Raw genomic sequence first — 23,173 nt, 5'->3', positions numbered from 1 at the left:
AGGGAGAAAGAATGAAAGAAAGAGAGGGAGAGAAAGAAAACCAAAGGGGAGAAGAGACGGTGAGAAGGGGGGAAGAAAGAAAAAAAAAACAAAAAAACACCTGGGTCACCTGTATGGAGAAAAAAAACAGAAGAGAAAGCAAAAAAAAAAAAAAGCAAAATAATAAATACAGTGCCATCACAATAAACTAGCTAGCAGTAGATATCAGTAGATACTAAATATTAAACGATACTGTGCAACACGCAAGATAGACAGCACACAATGTGCTTTGAGGCAGCAGCCAAGAAAGCTGTAGTCCGCGTCCGTGAATACCCGTGTGTACACCTGTGTGCATACCTGTGTGGATCAGCATGCTTGCATTCCAAAGGTTTCTCCATGTAAGGATCTGCTAGGGAGTGTGGGGGAGCCACAGCCCCATCCTCCAGGGTATGAAGCAGGTATGGAGGAGATCCAGGCCCCAGATATCCAGAGGCCCCAGAGTACAAGGACCCGAGGAGGCCTCCGTACTTTGGAGGGCCTGAGATGTACCCAGAGAGGTCGAGTCTAAGACCCCACCTGACATATAGACACAGACGAACAGGCGCACGCAGACAGAAACATGCATTCCCACCCCCATATGCACAACCAAATACTCGGCACTCACCCAACGTGTAGACAGACACAAATAGACACTGCACACACATTCACACTCTCCAAACATACTCTATATCCCAGGTCCAGGTACCCCCGCCCTCAGAGGGGCAAGCCGCACCTAGACCCAGGAGATGTAACCCTTCTCTCTGGGGTGGAGGCAAGTGGACCACCTCCTTATCTGCAGTAGCAGGGAGGCCCCGCATCCCAGACCCCAATCTGACGGCCAGCACCTCCTCCCAGCCCCCCAGCCCTGACGGCTAACAGAACCGGGGTGAGCGAAGACCCCAAACCTCCCTCCGCCCGCTCATATGTTGTGTTGCTGTGTGCTGTTCTAAAGTGCATTTAAAACACAGGAGAGCATGGTACTAGCTTCCTCTCAGAGAGCAGCACGGCTTCTCCCGAAAACCCTCAGTGTCTAAATGCATTTAAAATTGAGGGTAGGGCACCAGCGCCAGAGGTGGGTTGGAGTACACCGACCATCCTCTGGATGCTGTAAAACGTGCCCACCCCCAAGGCCCTATATGTATGTGTTATGTGAGAGTGTGAGTAATGTGGATGTCTAGGTTGCAGAATAAAATAGCAGCAGTATTTTTAAAGTGAAGTTGTTAATCCAACGGTTAATCCAAAAGTTAATCCCTGAGCGAACAGGAAATGGATTTTGAAATGCAGTTTATTAAAGTGGAATTCAAAAATGAATTTACAAATGGAGAATTTATTCTTCAATTCATTATTTCAGCACAGAATTCTTTATTTCGATGCACGTGGCTCTTGTGGTCCTCCATAGGTATTAGGTAATAGTTCACTTGGGAAAGTAGTTTCATTTCATGTCGTTGTTTAATGCGCCTTGAGGCAACTGCTGTTGTGATTTGGCGCGTTATATAAATGAAACTGAATTGAACTGAATTTCTTATTGAGTCTAAAGTATTTAACTTTCTGGCTTTCAGGATTATGCCTACACAAACTAAACGTGTATGTGGGAATTTTCTGTTATTCTGGATGTAAGTTGCATCATTTTTGTGTCATACTTTGTTTCTCACATCCAATCAATATTTTAACCGAAAGCATATTTCAGTTAAATGATTACAGAAAATAATCTGTCGAATCTGTGAAAAATATTCCTCCTGGCTGTGAACGCCACATAAAGATCGTCCCTCATGCCCTCTGGTACTTGTAGTTTTTCAAACATGTTTTTCGGTCTACAACTCGTTCATACAACTACACTTCCCATAATGCACGTGGGTGAAGCTGTCTGACAGACGGTGAGTGTGTCGAACATTTACTTGTTTTGAAAGTGCCTTTAGCACTAGCTCACTAGCTCCTGTCGGCATGTCTCTGTTATCTTGTTGTTTTTTCTTAACTGTAAACGTGCCCGTGATTTTTAACAAAATCTTTACTGAACAATAACCGGTCAAGACCCGGTACGCGATTTCCTGTGCTCCACGTGACAATGTATACCGCAAACATCCGCGAGATTAACAGTCCCTTTAAATTAGCCAGCCTGGCTAGCTGAAGGCTCGTGTTTGAAAGTAAAATAATGAGTCAGCGAGCGCGATACTGACACGCAGATATCCACTGAAAACTGCGTGTGGTCAGCTGACCCGTCCTTCCCATGTGCTGCTCACAACGTTTTTACAGAAATATGCCCCCCCCTCCACACCGCAGTGTCTAAGGGTTGGTTGTGCTGTGGGAGCTGTTACCTGTCATGGTTAAAGTTTACCTGTCACTGAAGATAAAAGGCTGCTCACGTTTACGTGTGATAAACCATCGGACCTGCCCCATTCATAGGACACAAGGGAAGGGTTAAGCCATTGATTTTACAGTCATGAAATCGTGTGCCATCCCTACAGTGACTTGGGGATTCAGTGCTAAGGAAAAAAGAAACTGGGATGGCCCAACAACTTACTGCCATGCTTGATATTATTTACATTTCACCTTTCATTTAATGTATTGCATTCATTTAGAGTATGTTTGTCCCTTGTTGAAGCCATTGTGTCGTACTTATTGGGCTTTTTAGTTATTGCAACTTAAATATTTAGGGCATGAGAACTGTAAAGGCCCCTTTTTTATCTGCTCTGATAAGGGTCCACAATAATAGTGTAATAGAAACAATAATAATAGTAATGTTTGATGATGGTCATAGTGGCAACAGGAAAGGTCATATTTCACACTTAAACCGTAATGCTTACTGCTGTGTCGTATTTGACAAAAAAAATTTTTGAGTGAGTTTTCAAGGCTGTTACATCATCAGTGTGATTTTTTCCTCTCAAAAACCAAATACAAAATTGCACAATACATCTTTAAGCAAATCTAAAAAAAAAAAAAGTCAGATGTAGCAAATGTGATACAAATTATAAATCATGTACAGAAATGAAAATAAATAAAATCTTTTTTTAAACAAATTTATCAGATGGTTCAATAAACTTTAATTTTCTAGCAAATATTTCTTATTTCAGGCTTTAAGGCACAGCTTCAAGGTGAATGAACAAAGTAATCTAAAATGTAGTCAGAAAACCCTGGTCTAATTTTACCTATACAACTGTGTGTTGTCATTAAATGGCTCTGAAAGCATGATGAATTTCGATGTTAGTCCATAAAGCACCGGAGGCTTGTTACGCATTGTTCAGTCTGCCCCAAACTTCATGTTTCACTGAAGTCCCAACCTGAGCGCATCTTTATGCCAGTAGTCAGGGATAGTTTGAGCTCGACCTAGTGAGAACTAAATAATTGAATGTTTTATTAGTTATTTTGATGGACTTCTTCTTATTCACCTCATGTGGTTAAAATAAACGTTAGCTGCAACGTGATGAAGGCTGTTTTATGGGCTTTACTACTGAGTGTGGCAGTGTGCCACCTACCAGCATTCAATGAAGCTGCTCCAGCACTACATGTCTGAAATTCAGCACCCTTATGGGTAATATAGAATTACCGGTTAACCTAAATAACCTGCTTATGCAAAAGTCAATTAAAGTTTAATCTAAATTATTGCAAGAAAACCCGAAACTGCATCTTGCTCTGCTATCAGCATAATCCAGCTGCAGCATATCTCAAGGTACCCCAGGTTGTAAGGGCCCTATCATTGCTTTTTGCAGCTTTAATTTCTAGATATGGCTCTGGCAACCTGGAAACTCAGACCTCTGCTGTGCTGGTAGTAATTTCTGTACTTATGTCTGCAATGATGGAGGTAACAGTGGGACCTCACACAAAAATGATTTTTTGAGTTTATATTTTTAGATTCGTTTTTTAAGTGATGTTGTAATTGTAATCCACAATTACACACACACGACTCATTCCATGGGGGGGGTGGGGGGGGGGGGGGAGTGTTCCATTACTTAATTATAACAATAATAATACTACATTTAATGAATTGCTGAAAAATAATCAGTATTGGTTCAGAAACAACAGATCAACAACTATGCATTGATAGACTTAATGGAAGAGATAACAGAATGTATGGATAATAAGAGGTACGCACAGGATACTGTTAATCATGAAATTCTATTATAAAAACTGGAAAGGTACGGGTTTAGGGGAGTGGTTTTGGACTGGTTAAAAAGCTGTTTAGGGAATAGGCAACAATATGTACAAATAGATGAATATAAATCTAATATGATGCATATTGCTTGTGGAGTACATCGTTTATTATGTACATAGTCTGTGCAGAGTCTCGCAGAATTTAAAGTTTGTAATATTTGCAGATGACACAATTGTACTGTTTTCAGATGTGGAATTGCCACAAGTTTTGGAGATGATCACACAGGAATTAACAATGTTAAAGAAGTGGTTTGATATAAATAAATTATCATTGAATCTAGATGAAACCAAATTGATGTTGTTTGGAAACCAAAAGAAGAATATCAAAGTAGAAATATGTGTTGACAATGTTTGTTTAGTAAGAGTAAATGAAATACAATTTCTTGGTGTGATCATTGACCACAAGGTCTGTTGGAAACCACATATTACTTATGTTCGAGGGAGATTGGCACGGGGCATTGCTGTCCTGGGGAAAGCAAAGCAAATATTGGATCAGAAAGCCCTGCATATATTATACTGTGCTTTACTACTGCTGTATACGAGCTACTGTGTAGAGGTCTGGGGAAACAGGGTACAGGGATCATACAAATGGACTATTTTTCAAAATGCAAGCTATTAAATTCCAGGACTTGGTGGAGTTTAAAACAGCGCAAATAATATATAAAGTAAAACAAATAAAACGCTTCCAAAAGAAATCTGTAAATTGTTTATAGAAAGAGAAGGTGGGTATAACTTAAGAGGGAAATGGAATTTAAAAATACAAAGTAATTAGAACAACTTTAAAAAGTATGTTTCTCTGTAGCAGGAGTTCAACTATGGAACAGTTTAACAGAAGAAATGAAAGAAAGTAACAACATAAACCAGTTTAAAATGAAATATAAAAAACACACTCTTAGCAAATATAAGAATGAAGAACACAGGGTTAACCCAGGGCAGTAATGTTGCTCGTAATAGTCTTTTAGTTTGTTTGTCTCATTGTGAATCTGCAAATGTTACCATTCAGTCCTTATTTATATGAAAGTAACTATACTGTGGTGGGGCTTCTTTATTTGTTTTGTTTTGTCTTTGCTTTACTTTTGCTTCATATGTTGTTTGTTTAATTTAAGGCTAAAAGAAAATTAAATCAATGAGAGGTAAAACTTGAGGGGGTGGGGACTAATAAGTATACTTCTGCCTACTCCTTTCCAAACAAAAGAATAGAATGATATTTTGTAATGACTGTGAAGGCACATGTTTGAAAAAAAAAAAATGAACTGAACTAATTTGTGATACCATTCCTTACATTACTTTTGAGCTACTGTGTAACATGAGCTAACATACATTATCAAATAATTACCTCCAAACAACAGAAACCACATCGCCTCCCAAATGAGGACACATGCCTTTTAGTGTTTACTGAATTTAATACAGTAGTGTGTTACATGTTACAAAAATTGAAAGTTTATTATGGTAACTTTGTAATGCAATAAATATGAGTTAAACCCAACATTGGCTGCAAATACACGTTTTCAAAAAGTGGTAATGATGTGTATGCATCTCAAGATAAGGGGCGTTTTAAAGTTGCTTTTTTGAACAAGAGGCACTTAGAGATGGACATGAAGTACCTCACTGTGCCAGCCGTACAGTGAGGATGATGTGGCCACTGCATTTGCATGTGCCTGTATTACTTTTGCATTGTTTTCTGATTGTATGGAAGGACTTTTAATATTCTCATCTCTTTAACATCTAAACACGATTTTGGTACTAGTTTACTGATATTAAATGCTAAAATTTGATATGTCAAAGCAAAATACTATTCCTCCAAAAGGAAAACCTGTCCATGCCTTCATCACCTCTAGATTGGACTACTGCTGTTCTCTGAACATTCCTCTGTTCGTCGCTTGTAGTTGGTCCAAAGCACTGCTGCATGTCCTGTAACAGGTATTAGATGGCATGATCATATCACTCCAGTTTTAGCAAGTTTACACTGGCTCTTTGTCTATTTTCATATTGATTTTAAGAGTTTTCTTTTACTTGCATAGTTTAAAATGTTATGGCAATCAGCTGCATGAATTTATATAACAAAACTTACACCATCGATCTAAATGCTCTTGCATGCAGCCAAGGTCTTAATTAAAGCATGGATGGATTTCTTAGTTGCATTGTCTGGATTAACCTCCCTCTTGATATTCATACTGCAGAGTGTATACAGTCTTTAAAATCCTATCTTAAAATTCTCTTATTTACCTCGACTTTTAATTCAAGTTCAGTTTGAGCCTCATCAGGTTTTACGTTATCTTTTTTATTAGTTGATCTATGTCCCCCCCTTTGCTTTTTAATGTTCTGTAGACAAAACTGACATTGACATGCACAGACAGCTTTTTCTGAGTTGTACCTACTGCCAGTCCAGAGGGAGTGCAAGAAAGAAGGAGCGCATAGAGCAGAAAAGTAGTTCCCTTTGCCTTATGGTACTTTAACTTTATTCCATTTCTGTGACAATAATTTACCAAAAATTGTTGGCTCTGTAAAGCTGCTGGCACGATGTCAGTCTTATTGTCAGCAGATGTTAACATTAGGCCACATTTTATAGTAATCAATACGCAAATTTTGGAAATGTCAAAGAGTTGAATTTCTTGAAACCTTGTATGATGGATCCACATGTCACACTGACCTGGAGTTTGTCAGGTGATATGGTGCTGTATGAATAGTCCCCCCCCCAATTTCAAAATAAGATCATTTATCACCTGATAGTGTTATGATTATGAACATAGCAACATGTCAGCATACTGGACATGTCAGGGCTCTGTGTGCGGGCAGGCAGAGGTGAAGATGCAAATGCAGGACAAAACCGCAGCTTTATTGCAGGCGATGAACAAAACATGACCTGAACAAGGAACCCTGAGAACAGAAACACACAGGCAAAGTCTGAGGGTACGACGTGACACAGAAACACGGGGCTTAGATACACTGGGGCGTAATCAGAGAATGGAAACAAAACAAAAGAGGGAGCATTGTTCCAGAAACACAAGGAAGCAGTCCAAAACAAAAATGCTGGAGACCAGGGAACAGTTCAAGAAATCAAAATCTCAGCAGTAGGAGACGAAACGAAACTGGGTCAAACACAAGTCCAAAAATCACAAGTTCAGGAAGCCGACCCGGAGGCCGACAGCACAGAAATCCTTAGTACTGACTGAGCCGATGGCTGCTGCTGGGCGGCTGACTGAGCCGATGGCGGCTGCTGGGCGGCTGACTGAGCCGATGGCTGCTGCTGGGCGGCTGACTGAGCCGATGGCGGCTGCTGGGCGGCTGACTGAGCCGATGGCTGCTGCTGGGCGGCTGACTGAGCCGATGGCTGCTGCTGGGCGGCTGACTGAGCCGATGGCGGCTGCTGGGCGGCTGACTAGAGGACTGAACTACAGGCTGGACTGACGGCAGAAACCTAGCAGGCTCTACTTTCTCCAGACGTGGCAACTGACTCAAACTCAGCCTCTGGGGAAGCCCTGGGGAGAATCTCTGTCTCTCTGACTGGGCCGAAAGGTCCACTAACACTGCGTCGACTAACCCTAAACCTCCAGGCTCTGAGCTACCTGATACGGTTGATTACTTCCAAGTTCACTGACTACTGGTCAACATCTTCAAAACCCACTGACTCAGAAATCAGAGTTGTTAGATTAACAGACACAGGCTTAACAGTTTCTAAGCTCACAGGTTCTAAGCTAACTGTGGCTGAGCTAACAGTCTTGAACATAGCGGAACAGATCTCAGTCTTCTAGTTTTAAAATCAAGAAAAGAAGGAACACCAGATTTCTTCTCAGAGAGAAGCGGCTTGGCAGCAAAAACAGTGTTAGAAATGCCAGTCAACACAGAAGGACTCCTCTGAACTTTCCAGGTCTTAGTGAGTGAATTAGTTCTGATGGCGGAGTCTATTTTACTCACTGTGGCGTTCCGTGCTGCAGGGCCAATAACAGCTGCTTCAGTCAATGCTACAGGAGAGAGTGGAGGTGTGGTGGGGCGAAGATGACGAGGGTGCCATTTCTCCCTTAAGGGAGGATCTAGCAATTTGGCAATTAACATCGACGGGAAAGGCCGCTGACACTGAGAACACCAAGTAGTGAGGGCTTCCAGGAGGGCAGCTGAATTTCCCTTGCCCGGACCGCCCATGCCAAACAGAGCCTCGCCCTCAGCTCTGTAATGATATGCTTTAGTCCTTTTATGTCCATAAAACTGACAGTGGAGGTAGTGGATGACAAAAAGTAGTGATGGCCCGCTTGAAGCATGTGTCAAAAAAATCAACACACTGCTTCAGACTGTGTCGAAGCTTGATTCGTTTGGCCAGAGTCACGTGATCAGTGACGTCTGAAGCTTCATTTAGAGCCTAACTGCTTCGGTGTCTGATTCAATGGTTTATAAGGAAGCGAATCATTCGGGGGATTTGTGGTGTTTTGATGGTGACAGATAGCGAACCACTGATCATTCCACTGAGAGATTTGGAACCAGTGAGGAAAAGAGGAGGTTCTGTTGTGTGGGAGGATTTTGAGTTGATTTTTGTCAATCCGGTGGGTTTTCCAGCTTTGTGTTCTGGCCGTTTGCTTTTGTTTTGTGCGTGTTTATTTTATCTGAAAACTGGAAAAAGGTAAAATGTCAAAACTCTGCTTCCATAATATAAATATCATTAAATAACTTTAGAAAAACTTCCACTTGACTCTTTACATGTAATGTTGTGAAAATATATATTTTGTTTAATTAATCTGAAAATGTTAGTCTGCCAAATGTGCAGCAATTGAATGTATTTATTCTCTTTAGCTGATAGTTTGTGGGCCCCAGGTAGACTGTATACCTGCATCTCTACCAGTTTCTCTGCACTCCAGCCTCCTCTGTGCCATGTGAAGGGATTTCCCTTAAGGCAGGAGAAATGATCTCCACGAAAAGGAACAGGTTCAGCCATCGCACACTAGAACAAATTCTCTTCTTAAATATAAATGGAAAAGGGCTACTTTAAATGCATCATGTTTTTAATTTGCAAGTTCATAAGCATTTTCCTTTTCCATTTCACAATCAATTCTACCCCCAGGTCAAAAATATGTCTGGGAAAATTTCCCTAATATAATATTATTTATAAATACACCCGTCTAGCGATTAACTGCATAAGTGCATGGAGGCGGGACCTCAGAGCAGAAGCATACTCCATAATGTGTTGTACATTATTATATGTATATATAATTTAATAGTGACGATGGACGACGAAGGGACTATATACCTGAAGTCTCAGAGAACGTGGTATTTTTCAATTATTGTATTTGTCAGGGACCAAGCAGTAAAGCATAAAGGACACAGGTGGTTTCAATTCAAAAAAGGGGTTTTATTGACTCAAAAATATGAAAACATATTTAACAAAGCCAAAACTTAAACAGGGAGACCAATAAAAGAGGTCAACTCAATAGACTAAAATCAAGATAATTAACAAAACCTCAAACAAACATATGGTAAACTGACCTGCTGAAATGACACACAGGGGGACTTAAATACTGGTTTAGCTAAACCAAATGACACACACGGGGGAAAACAAGATGGCTGCCATATAACCAACTAATACAAAACATTTAAACAAACATGAAACACCCCCCAGGCAATGAAGCATGTGGTGCAATCCAATTAGGCTGTCAGTAGTACTTCAGGTCTCCCAGCCCTTTGCCACACCTTTTGCCAGACAGGAGGAGACACCAACCCCCAGGTAACTCAAACAAAGATAGATGTATTAATATAACATAAAACAGAACTTTGACCTTGCAAGGTTAATATGTGTGCACGCCATATAAACATTGGAAGGTGTGATGGAAAAATGAATACATTTAATAGTGATGGGCAGATGAAGCCCCATGAAGCACTGAAGCTTTTCATCCAATTGGTTCACCCCAACGCGAAGCTTCATGAAGCTTCATTTGCTCTAGTAGGACACCTACTGGACGTAAAAATAATAGCTGGCATGAATTTGAAGAGTGTGGCATTTTGCACACAGCCTGTAAATGTCAACAACAAAAGGAGTGTGTAAAACATGTATATTGTAGTGATGGCAGTATACTGTGTATATTTATAGTGGCAGTATGGGAAATGATTATTTGGAAATGCTTGAAATGGAAATGATCATTTACTGTGAGGTGAGGTGTGGTTGGGGTGTGGACAGTGGTTGTGCTTTTGTAACGTTGAGGTATGGACAGCTACACACTGAGGCTTTGAGCCTCAGTCCTGCCTGTTCACATTTTATTCTGTAAAAACTACATTTTCACTGCTTTTATGACCTTTTTAGTGGGGAGAACATAGCTAGGATTTAATGATTTAACAAATCTTTTGAATCCTTTGTCCTCCACAATGCTAAATGGCTGGGAGTCCTCAATCACCATGCTGACCAGGTCTTCATCTATTGGAGATTGTTCTCCTGAGGAAAGACAACAAAAACAAAGCACAGATATAAATATCACACACGTAACTTATTACAGTTGTATAATATTGTTATATCATTTAGTAACATTACTGCATGCTATATTATCATGGCATTTGATGGCTCACCTGGTCTTGCTCCACAATCGGTGTCCCCCTTATTCTCATGCAAAGCTCTGTAGTGCCTAAGCATGGATGAGGTGTTGTTGTTATATCCCAGCTCCCTGGCACATAGAAAACACTTCACCTTGTACAAAAGTCAAGACAGCTCAACATAAATTGTATTGCACCATCAGTATCATGAAAATACATCTTCTGTAGAAATTTACATACCTTGTTGGGAGGAATAAGATCAAAATGTTCCCACACAGGGGAGGACATCCTCCTCTTCTTAGCTGGCTCCGTTCTCTCCTGACTTTCTCTCCTCACTCTCATAAACCTCCAAACTGTCTCCAAACTCTCACTAACCGCAACTCTCCATCAAACACCCACATTTTTGAATGAAGTCTGAGGGGTTTATATCGCTGTCATATCTCGCGGCAAAGTTCGAACCGCTTCATGAACCAGTCACGTGGTACAGCCGGGCAGCGAGGCTTCGGACGTCATCATTTTCAGCTCCTCCCATAAATGAAGCAAGCCTCGATACGCGCTTCGCGGAAACGCCCCCTCCATTACTCGACACACGCTCCGAAGCCTCGATACAGAACGTCCCATCACTAACATTTAATAAAGAAACGATATTGAACAATAAATAGAATATTTTAAAGTAGTGACTGTAAATTAAACTAAAGTGAATCAACAGGTGGTGAGGTGTGGAGCTTACCATGTGTGGCATGCCATCACAGTATTTACCAACATCAAGAAGTCACAAGCAAAGAAAGACCACACCATGGTGCATGTTTGAACATGTTTACTGGTCAAAATTTATTAAACAAATAAAACACTTTTTTTTTTAAACCACCAAAAAAATACACGTTCAAAGCAACACAACGGCGGCCCAATATCAGACAGAATCCCACTCTGTAGAGTGAGCAATCATAATGAAGCAGTTGGTTTTATTTTGTGGATTCAAGCTGCTCTTAATGGTTTGGATGTCACCAGAGAGGACTGTGTTGAAAAGCTTCGAGTAATGAACCGTTTTCAATACAAGCTTCAGAAAGCTTCATTTGGCCATCACTAACAAAAAGTGATCAACAAACACTACCTCCAGTTGCCTCTTGTAGGGGTCCGCAGCCTGGGTTATCCTCCTGTAGTAATCCCACAGCTGTGCGAGATACTCCCAATCTGAGGCGACGCGCGAGTCTGCTGGACCCATGCTAGTCGCGTCGTTCTGTCAGGACTCTGTGCGGGTAGGCAGAGGTGAGGATCCAAATGCAGGACTCGTAGACGGATTGCAACTAAAAACCGCAGCTTTATTGCCAGCGATGAACAAAACATGACCTGAACAAGGAACCCTGAGAACAGAAACTCACAGGCACAATCTGATGGTACGACACGACACTGACACAGAGAAAGACAGGACTTAAATACACTGGGGCGCAATCAGAGAATGGAAAACAGAAGGGAGACTCAGCTGGGAGAGATTAGGGCTAATGAGACAGGGGGAGCGAAGCTAGACACACTGACATAAGACATGGACCTTCACAATAAAACAGGAAATAACAACACAAACGCAGACTAGACTCTGAACTACACCGGCAGGAAAAACGAGGGCACCAAAACAAAACCTAAGAACTAAAGCCTTAACCAGAATAAACTGAAACATAGAGTTCTAATAATAATCAAGAAAGGACACGAATCAGAATACAATACAAAATCAAACCAAAACATGAGAACTCAAAATACTGGGTCAAACTGACCCAGAACTATGACAGGACATATTAATTCAAATCCATTAATATGTCCATGCAGCTCTGTGAATGGCCAAAGTCATTCACAGAGCTGCTGCTTTACAGTACGAGGCTGGTCTTTGAGCCAGCAAATGTTTTCAGGTTTCTATTATGATCAAAGGAGCTTGCAAAGAAAAGCGTCTGGACTTCTTTAAGTTACTTGAAGACGTTTCACCTCTCATCCGAGAAGCTTCTTCAGTTCTAAGGTCAAATGGTGGAGAGTCCCAGATACAGTGGGGCAAAAAAGTATTTAGTCAGCCACCGATTGTGCAAGTTCCCCCACCTAAAATGATGACAGAGGTCAGTAATTTGCACCAGAGGTACACTTCAACTGTGAGAGACAGAATGTGAAAAAAAAATCCATGAATCCACATGGTAGGATTTGTAAAGAATTTATTGGTAAATCAGGGTGGAAAATAAGTATTTGGTCAATAACAAAAATACAACTCAATACTTTGTAACATAACCTTTGTTGGCAATAACAGAGGTCAAACGTTTACTATAGGTCTTTACCAGGTTTGCACACACAGTAGCTGGTATTTTGGCCCATTCCTCCATGCAGATCTTCTCGAGAGCAGTGATGTTTTGGGGCTGTCGCCGAGCAACACGGACTTTCAACTCCCGCCACAGATTTTCTATGGGGTTGAGGTCTGGAGACTGGCTAGGCCATTCCAGGACTTTCAAATGCTTCTTACGGAGCCACTCCTTTGTTGCCTGGGCGGTGTGTTTTGGATCATTGTCATGTTGGAAGACCCAGCCTCGTTTCATCTTCAAAGTTCTCACTGATGGAAGGAGGTTTTGGCTCAAAATCTCACGATACATGGCCCCATTCATTCTGTCCTTAACACGGATCAGTCGTCCTGTCCCCTTGGCAGAAAAACAGCCCCATAGCATGCTGTTTCCACCCCCATGCTTCACAGTAGGTATGGTGTTCTTGGGATGCAACTCAGTATTCTTCTTCCTCCAAACACGACGAGTTGAGTTTATACCAAAAAGTTCTACTTTGGTTTCATCTGACCACATGCCATTCTCCCAATCCTCTGCTGTATCATCCATGTGCTCTCTGGCAAACTTCAGACGGGCCTGGACATGCACTGGCTTCAGCAGCGGAACACGTCTGGCACTGCGGGATTTGATTCCCTGCCGTTGTAGTGTGTTACTGATGGTGACCTTTGTTACTTTGGTCCCAGCTCTCTGCAGGTCATTCACCAGGTCCCCCCGTGTGATTCTGGGATCTTTGCTCACCGTTCTCATGATCATTTTGACCCCACGGGATGAGATCTTGCGTGGAGCCCCAGATCGAGGGAGATTATCAGTGGTCTTGTATGTCTTCCATTTTCTGATGATTGCTCCCACAGTTGATTTTTTTCACACCAAGCTGCTTGCCTATTGTAGATTCACTCTTCCCAGTCTGGTGCAGGTCTACAATACTTTTCCTGGTGTCCTTCGAAAGCTCTTTGGTCTTGGCCATGGCGGAGTTTGGAGTCTGACTGTTTGAGGCTGTGGACAGGTGTCTTTTATACAGATGATGAGTTCAAACAGGTTCCATTCATACAGGTAACGAGTGGGGGACAGAAAAGCTTCTTACAGAAGACGTTACAGGTCTGTGAGAGCCAGAGATTTTCCTTGTTTGAGGTGACCAAATACTTATTTGCCACCCTAATTTACGAATAAATTCTTTACAAATCCTACCATGTGAATTCATGGATTTTTTTTCCACATTCTGTCTCTCACAGTTGAAGTGTACCTCTGGTGCAAATTACTGACCTCTGTCATCATTTTAAGTGGGGGAACTTGCACAATCGGTGGCTGACTAAATACTTTTTTGCCCCACTGTATAAACCTAGTGGGAGTTTCCCCCCACAGAGGGACAAAAGGACCCCCTGATGATCCTCTAATCACCTGAGCCAAGGTGTGAAACTGGGTGTGGGTCCCAATCAGCCAGAGTTTCGGGTGTGTTCATTGTGAAACCTGGCCCCACCTTATCATGCGAATTCCTGAGATGAGATGGCCCAGGATGTGAGTGGGCGTTAAGGCGTCTGGGAAGGGATCTCAAAACTGGATTATAGATGGCAGAGAGTTGGTGTCGTAAACCCCGCCTCTGTTCAAAGATGGTCGCTCACAGTTGACATAGATGCTCCTTTCACTCCTCTTTCAAACCATCTGTCCTCTCTGTCCAACATGTGAACATTGGCATCCTCGAAAGAGTGACCTTTGACCTTTAGATGCAGATGGACTGCTGAGTCTTGTCCTGTGGAGGTGGCTCTTCTGTGTTGTGCCATGCGCTTGTGAAGTGGCTGTTTGGTCTCTCCAATGTAGAGGTCTGAGCATTCCTTGCTGCACTGTACAGCAAACACCACATTGTTAAGTCTGTGTTTTGGAGTTTTGTCTTTCGGGTGAACCAGTTTTTGTCTGAGCGTGTTGCATTTCAGACCCAGCAATCTGACCTCAGGAATTCGCATGATAAGGTGGGGCCAGGTTTCACAATGAACTCACCCGAAACTCTGGCTGATTGGGACCCACACCCAGTTTCACACCTTGGCTCAGGCGATTAGAGGATCATCAGGGGGTCCTTTTGTCCCTCTGTGGGGGGAAACTCCCACTAGGTTTATATCTGGGACTCTCCACCATTTGACCTTAGAACTGAAGAAGCTTCTCGGATGAGAGGTGAAACGTCTTCAAGCAACTTAAAGAAGTCCAGACGCTTTTCTTTGCAAGCTCCTTTGACTACGATGACCTGGATAACTGAGAACCTTCACAGGTTTCTATTATGATATTTTCCCACCGTATATAAACTTAAGCTTCTTTGCTGTTATTATTATGTTACTGTTACTGTTAGTATTAGTACAAGAGATTCACATAATGCAGATCTACTTCAGCAAGTCATTAAAGCATCAGATGTAGGGGTGGTTTTTGATTATCGATTAAAATCTATTCTAATTTGGATAATGTGGTATCGAGTCTTTAAAAATCCTGAATCGATTTTTAAATATAAATTTATTTTGCCCAAAACGCCAGAATCTCAGGTTTGGTGTGCTGCTGACATCAGAGGTGAATGAAGAATATATGGTGCAGAATATAACTGCACGCAGCTCCAGCTATTGGGCCATTTGTTTCTCGGATCCTGTGATCTGAGGGGGGTGAAACCTTTTACATCAGGCCCTAGTGTCTTCTTTATCCCATTGTTCATGCTGTGAATGATACTCAACTCTGCGTCGTGCTGTCTGTCTTGCATGGTCTGTCTTGTCATGGTCTGATGTGTTGAACACTTAACACCGTGTTCTGGTAATGGGGTGCTGCCATAACACTGCGCTGCTGTTTCCACAGCTATTCATGATGCACACGCTGTGATAAGTACACAGCTCAAGTAGCCTATGGACTATTGTCTTCGATAATGCAAGTGATGGCATCCTAGTTTTGAAATCACCAAGGAAGAAGCCAGGGCTCATCCTTTGGGCTCCTCTGATCAGATGCAGTGAGGATAGGGGCATAGGCACTGCATGACATTAACGTTTGCTAGGGCACAATAAAGAGTCATCATAAGGCTTCCTATATATGTTATGATAACTGCACAATGTGGCTAACTGCCGCACTGAAACATTTGAATTCAAATTTGAATTGCTGACACCTGGACACCTGAGCTGGCACTAAAATTCTCTCAACTTTAATTTTCTTAATCTTTAGAATCATTTATTGTAAAATTGTATTTAATTAGCTGTTCTCTTCATTGCTATTAAGGAAGCTTGCATGAATCCTCCACCCCTAATAGGAACCATCTGGCCATAAGAAACAAAACTTAGCATGTAAATGAAAAAAATTTCAGGTTTGCAGTTTGCCATTGTACTTGATGCTCAACGACAGACAAAGTTAATTTACACCAGTGGCAGTTTTACATTGGTACCAAAGGCTAGTGGAGCCAGCGGTTCAAATTTAATTTGAGAATGGCTGCATTTGATCTTTCGTCATTAGATAAGTGACACCGTGTCCCTCAGATTGATTGACCTGCTTAACGTCATAACTTCACATGGAGATTTGCAAACAAGGATGGATAATGTAAGAGGCCTGTGTCAATTATGCATCTTTTATTCATGCCACAACAATACGTCATATAGTTTGTTTTCCTTGCCTCTGCTTCATGTATGAAACTTCTTTTTTAGGTTTGCCTTTGTTATTTTTCTAGAGACTTATCAGAATATCTCTTGGTGTTATCTGTCTCCACCTACCTGTCCATCAAACGTAGTTGGTGGTAGGCAAGTCTCAGCAGTAGCCATCTAGGCATTGTTTCCAACAACCTAGGCTCTTGTGGCCCACTCAGTGGATACTCCATTTTTCCTCCTGCATCTTACTGGTCCCAGTCTTGATTCCTGTAGACCAGGGGAGGGCAACTCCAGGCCTCGAGCGCCGGTGTCCTGCAAGTTTTAGATATCACCCTGGGTCAACACACCTGAATCACATGATTAGTTTGTTGCCCATTACGGCTTTTACTATACTGGTCTACTTGATTTTCATAGTTTATTCAATCTTTATTATTTATTTTTTATATTTTTGATTTTAAGTTATTACAGTCAGAATGTACAGGACCGGGGGATGGGAAAGAGAAAGAATAAGAAAAGAGAAGTTGGGAAGAAAGTTAACAGAAGGAAAGGTGAAGAGAGCCAGTGAAACACAAGCAAAACAAAAACAACACAGCAACAATCAACTTAAGCGTCACCCAGCAGCCACAGTGTAGAAGCCTGTGGCAGCTGTCTGTGCCAGAGCAGACCGAGCTCTGAGTCCACAGACCCGAGACCCAAAGGCCCCCCAGTAGGGGCCCGACAGAGCTGCTAACCCTATCCCAGGCAGGGTAAACCGTTCCCTTGCTCTATTACTCATCGTAGGCATCTAAATCGCTTCTCTGGTCCTTCAACCAGGACCAGTTTGCCTTGGAGACCCTAGCAATATATGAGTTAACCTGCTTTACAAGTAGGCTGGACCCTGGCCTTTCTGTCTGTCTCTCTGGACGGCAAAAAAAAATCAGGCGAATATTACTGCCCACAGTAATTCTACCATCTGAACTGTTAAAGTATTAAACACCTTGCATTTAGTCATTCCATAACGGGTTCTTTTTCAAAGATGAGTAAGAAGTGTGAAAATACTGTTGTACACAAAAAAGAAAACCAAACAAAAAAACTGCCTGTTTTTGTGTAGAATCAAGACTCAGGGCTGAAAATAACTCAAGGACTGTTTTTACCATCTCTGAGCAGCAAATAATGCAATTGTTTGTTTAGAGTGACGATGATAGACTTAAGGGCACTGGCATTAACCATAAAGACTTCATACTCACAGTGGAGCACAGGTGGAGTGGTCTAGAGTACTTGACTTGTGTATCACTACAGTAGATCTAAACACTCAATATATATTACCAGCTTTTCACCAGTATGTCAGTTGTGGCACTGGTACTGGAGCTATTTTATGAAGATGCCTCTAATGCAGATGCACTGGCTCTTTTTCTTATGGAAGCTGAGACCCTTCAGTCAATGCAGCAACAGGACGATTTTCTGTAACTCGGTTTTGGCAACTGTGATGAACTTTGCTGTGGTCTGCTTGAAGAGCAGCATTAGAGCTGGTGACTGAATAAAGGTAGCTCTGTGATTGGCTGCAAACTGGACACTTTTAAAGATGTGTTGGAATGAACAAAGTGTTCTCCATCACAGTGGAGCTCCTTCTCTGACATGCTGACTTAGCTCTGCTGCCACAAGAAGACATCAGACAGGAAATCATGCGTGCAAGTTGTTATCATCCTCTATTTTTGATATCATCCCATGATTGTGGCAGCAGAGGGTTTATTGCTGCTGTCATCTAATAAAACTTAGGGAGGGGAGGGGGAAGAGTGCTGACTTACTGAGTTCTAACGTGACAAAGGATTTTAGATGGTTCCAAAAATAAAATGTCAGTGTTGCCATTTTGGCAAGTGTTTGTAAGTATTGTGTAACTTTGTTAGATGTGGGTACCACAGTTTAGGTAGTTAATGAGAATGACTTCAAATTTATTTACATAATCAGGCTTCTTCTATTTCTGTGCCCATCAGTACTGTTTAAAAATAACAGTAATAGAAAGTTAGAAAGAGAGGCTGCTGGCTGTAATAATTCCTCAGTTGTAAGCCATCAGTGTGTCTATGCACACTGTACAAGGTCAGTGGAGCTGCCATCTGATTTCCACCAAGAGGGTTAATGTGGAGGAGCAGAAAACTGAATATGAGTGCTCCACCTCTCCCCTTGTTGGTTCTTTGGTCCTTACATTCACATCAAAATAACATCCACTCTGCTTTCTCCTTCCCAGCATGTACATTCTGCCTCAGCCACAAACGCAAGCAGTCTACTGAACCACTGAGAAGCCATCCTTCAAGGTAAAGATCACAGCGCTAGCTCACTGCTGTTTTGCAATTCTGTGGAAAACAAAAACTTAAGCAAATAGCTGCAAACTGTGTCTACTTGATACAAAACACAGTCTTCGTAGCATGCACATTTCAGTACACATGAACATAACTTTGCAAAGACAAGAAAACATCTAAAAGTATAATTTTGGAATACATTTTCTAAAACAAACATATTGTTAAATGTGAGTACTGTCTGTTCTCTGTGCTCTAGGGAGAAAAACAATCTTTGACAGTTGTTTTGAAAACAGTTGGCATCAATTTGAAGTGTACACAATTAGTTATTAATACATGCAAACTCACCAGTGGAATCCTTCAAGGTGGAGTATTCATCATCAGTAATAAATAAATGCAAATCAGTTGTGCTGCAAACACACTCCTGTGAGGAGCCGTGTTAAAGCAAATGGCTCATTCAGAGTTTGTGAACTGACAGTGCTTCAGGCTGAAGCCTCAGTAATTCACTCAGTGACTTTCATTCTGAAGAGGAGGGAGACCAAGCCCGACAGGAAGGGAGGGAGGCTCAGAACTCATAGACAATCAGCCAGATAATAAGAAGGATCACTATCATTACGTCTATAAACAGCATCTAATCGGTGCAGTATGCAAGCATTACACTCTAGTGTTTTGGTGGAGTACTGAGTAATAATAATAATCTTATTTTTCTTCTTGTTATTATTATTGTTATTATTACCACAACCCCTTCATTTCCTTCATGGTCTAAGCAAAAACGCCCAGACCTCCTTCTCTCTAGTTGCCTCATCCAGGTTATCCAAAGAAACACGGGCATTTCCAGGCCAGCCAAGACATACAATCTATCACAAGCACCTCACCGAAAAAGCATGCTTGTAAAATGCCGGAACCAACTTGTCTGAGTTCTGTTAATGTAGAGGTTTGGCACTCTACACTATTCGAGCCCCACTTGAATGACTGCACTCTTCACTCTATCTCTAAGGGAGAGGCCAACCACCCTTCAGAGAAAGCAGATTTCTGCTGATTATATATTCTCAGTCTTTCAGTCACTCAAAACTCATGAGAACAGGGATGTAGATCGACTGGAAAATATGCTTTTACACTGGGCTCTCTCTTCACTACAGTGGACAGTGCTACAGCTTCAGTGTCACTGCAGCTGTAGTCTCAGTCCATCTGTTAATCTCCTGCTCCCTTCTCACTTGTGAACACAACCCTGAGATGCTTAAACTCCTCCACATTGGGCAGCCACCCATCCCTGAACTTTTTTCTCCCTACTTTGTGTCTGACCTCCTTTACTGTACACCTTTGATGATTTGATGAAAGCCCAACTGGGATAACCACATGCTTTAAGATCTCCTGAACCCAAAACCTCTTCTGATAATGACCCACACCCATTTTCACAACTTGGCTCATGTGATTAGGTACATGGTCAATAGTGGGTCAACACGCAGGACCGGGCTCAGCTGTATGTCATAGGAGAAACTCCACCAATTTGTCTTAGAACTGAGGAAGCTTCTCAGATGAAAGATGAAACATTTGATTTTCCAACTCAGAAATTTCATAGGCGGCAGAAACATCTGATCCACATTTGTAGAGCTATCCATATTCATCATGTGTTTTTTGATTAGTATTTAGTATTTATTTATTTATTGTCATTGTCAAGAACAATGAAATTGCGTTTGGGGCTTCCATACAACCCAAAAAAAAGAAGAAAATAATAAATACCCCTTAAAACCCAAGTGTACATATTTAACCCAGTGTGACTCCAATGCAATAAGACAATCCTTAGCAATAATGTTCGTAGAAATTCAGACAAAGACCTGAGAAACATGACAAAATACAACAATGCAACCCATTCAATATTATTGTACTGTGAGATATGATATCAGATATGATAGTTATCTATTTAAGAAAGAGGGGGGGGGGGCAGGAGGGGGAAGAGAATAAAGATATGATGCACCAATGCAGACCAGTTCATTGCTATTAAGAAGTTGGATATGGTTATTGTCCGTGAGAGGGGGGCAGAGAGTTCAGGAGCCTCACAGCCTGTGGATACAGGCTGTTGGCCAGTCTGGATGTTCTGGCCTGTATAGACCTGTACCTTCTCCCTGAGGGCAGCAGATGGAAAAGGTGGCGCGCAGGGTGATGTTGGTCCCACAGGATACTGTGCACCCTCCTCAGACAGCGAGTGGGGAAGATATTACTGATCTCTGGCAGACTTGTTCCAATAATTCTGCCAGCTTCTTTCACCACCCGCTGGAGTGCTTGCTGATCGGCCTTGGTGCAGCTGGGGAACCACACTAGAAATCCATACGTCAGAACGCTGCTGATGGCACAGTTGTAGAAGTTCAACATCAGAGATCTGGGAATGTGTGCGCTCCGCAGTCTCCTCAGGTAGTAGAGGCGCTGTTGGGCCTTCCGTACAACTGAGGTGATATGGTTGCCCCAGGACAGGTCCTCGGTCACAGTTACCCCCAAGAATTTAAAACTGCTCACCCTCTCCACCGCCTCACTGCCAATGAAGAGAGGCAGATGGTTGTTATGACCCTTCTTCCGGAAATCTACAATGATCTCCTTGGTCTTTTTGGTGTTTAAGACCAAGTTATTGTCGTGGCACCATGACTCTAGTTGTTGCACCTCTGTCCTATAGTTTGTCTCATCATTGTTGGATATAAGTCCGAGCACTGTAGTGTCATCTGCAAACTTAACAATGAGATTGGATGCGCAGGAGGAGATACAGTCATGGGTGAAGAGAGTGTATAGCAGAGGGCTCAGAACACACCCCTGAGGGGCACCGGTGTTGACCACAAGGGTGGAAGAGGTGTTCTTACCCACTCTGACACTCTGTCTACGGTTAGTGAGGAAGTCCACAATCCAGTTGCACAGAGAGGAGTTAAGTCCCAGTTGGTGGAGTTTGGGACGGAGTTTGTATGGCCGGATGGTATTAAAAGCCGAGCTGTAGTCTACAAAGAGGAGCCGTGCATAGGTGTTCCTGTGTTCCAAGTGCTTCAGTAATGTGTGCAGCACTGTGGCGATCGCATCCTCGGTTGACCGGTTCTCCCTGTATGCAAACTGGTGCGAGTCCAGGGATGGTGGAAAAGCAGCTCTGATGTGTTTAATGACCAGTCTCTCCAGGCATTTGGCGGGAATGGGGGTGAGTGCCACAGGTCTGAAATCGTTCAGACATGTGACATTTGACTGTTTTGGGATGGGAACGATGGTTGCTGCTTTGAAACAGGATGGTACCAGTGAACAGGACAGCGAGGTGTTATATATAGAGGTGAAGACGTCCGCCAGGTCCGCAGCACAGTCTTTTAGCACCCGGCCCAGCACTCCATCCGGCCCGGCCGCCTTCCTGGTGTTAATGCTCCGGAACACACGCCTCAGCTCATGAGTGCTCAGGACCGGAGCAGGGTCGGTTGAGGGGAGAGGGGACAGGACAGGGTCGGTGTTCTCCCTGTCAAAACGGGCATAAAAGAGATTTAGATCCTCAGCCAGAGTAGAACTGTCGGCTGAGGGTGATGGTGTTCTTCTTTTGTAGTCCGTGATAGCCCTGACGCCCTCCCAGACCTGCCTTGGGTTTGTGTTGTTCTCAAACCTGGCCTCAATACGCCTCCTGTGCTGCTGCTTGGCAGTCTTGATGCCTCTTCTCAGGTTGGCCCTGGCAGCACTGTATGCCTCCTGGTCCTGATTAAATATATGGTTGACTCAACGCGGTCCAGCTGCCTTTCTTCTCCAGCTCCTTAGATTTTTTAATGTGATGAAAATGAAATTTTACCTCTCACAGCTTTAACTTTTTCTCAGAAAACAATTGCTGATGTTCCAGGCAGATCATTGTAGTCTACATATAAATCCTACAGTTTAAAAAAAAAGAATTAATCTTTAAGCAATGATGTTTTAAATCTCCAGTTTTTACTTGGTGAAATAACCTTATTAAAGACACAGGAGCATGATCACTGACAGCTATAGGATGTTTCTCAGTGTGTGAAATGTCACATTTTGTCAGGCAGCGCTGCGTGGCAGGCAGGACTCAGACACAAGGGATGAACTCAAAACCACAGCTTTGTTTGCTGGCACGGGGAAACGAGCATACAAAGCAAACTAAACTGGGAAATAACAAACTAAACTCACAGGGAGATCCACACAGCATGAGGGACGACACCAACTCAGAGAAACACAGGGTTTAAATACACCGGGAAGTAACGCGGGGAATGAGACACAGAAGGAGGGCACAGCTGGGAGAAATCAGAACTGACGAGGCAAGGAAGCAAAGCAGGACACATTCACATTAGACACGGACCTTCAAAGTAAAACAGGAAGTATA

At 42.4% G+C, this 23,173-nt stretch overlaps 1 protein-coding gene across 1 annotated transcript in view; it reads left to right on the top strand.

The window, feature by feature from the left end:
* Positions 1–1,865: 1,865 nt before the first annotated feature.
* The window catches only part of fhit (fragile histidine triad diadenosine triphosphatase), a 186,466-nt gene continuing 165,158 nt past the window's right edge, over positions 1,866–23,173 (top strand). The window contains exons 1-2 of the mRNA XM_080890954.1: positions 1,866–1,892; positions 18,786–18,852. The gene's annotated coding sequence lies outside the window, so the exon portion shown is untranslated. The remainder of the gene's footprint in view (positions 1,893–18,785; positions 18,853–23,173) is intronic.

The sequence above is a fragment of the Rhamphochromis sp. 'chilingali' genome, assembly GCF_963969265.1.
Source record: "Rhamphochromis sp. 'chilingali' genome assembly, chromosome: 9".
Lineage (NCBI taxonomy): Eukaryota > Metazoa > Chordata > Actinopteri > Cichliformes > Cichlidae > Rhamphochromis > Rhamphochromis sp. 'chilingali'.
This window is presented reverse-complemented; position numbering and strand designations above follow the sequence as displayed.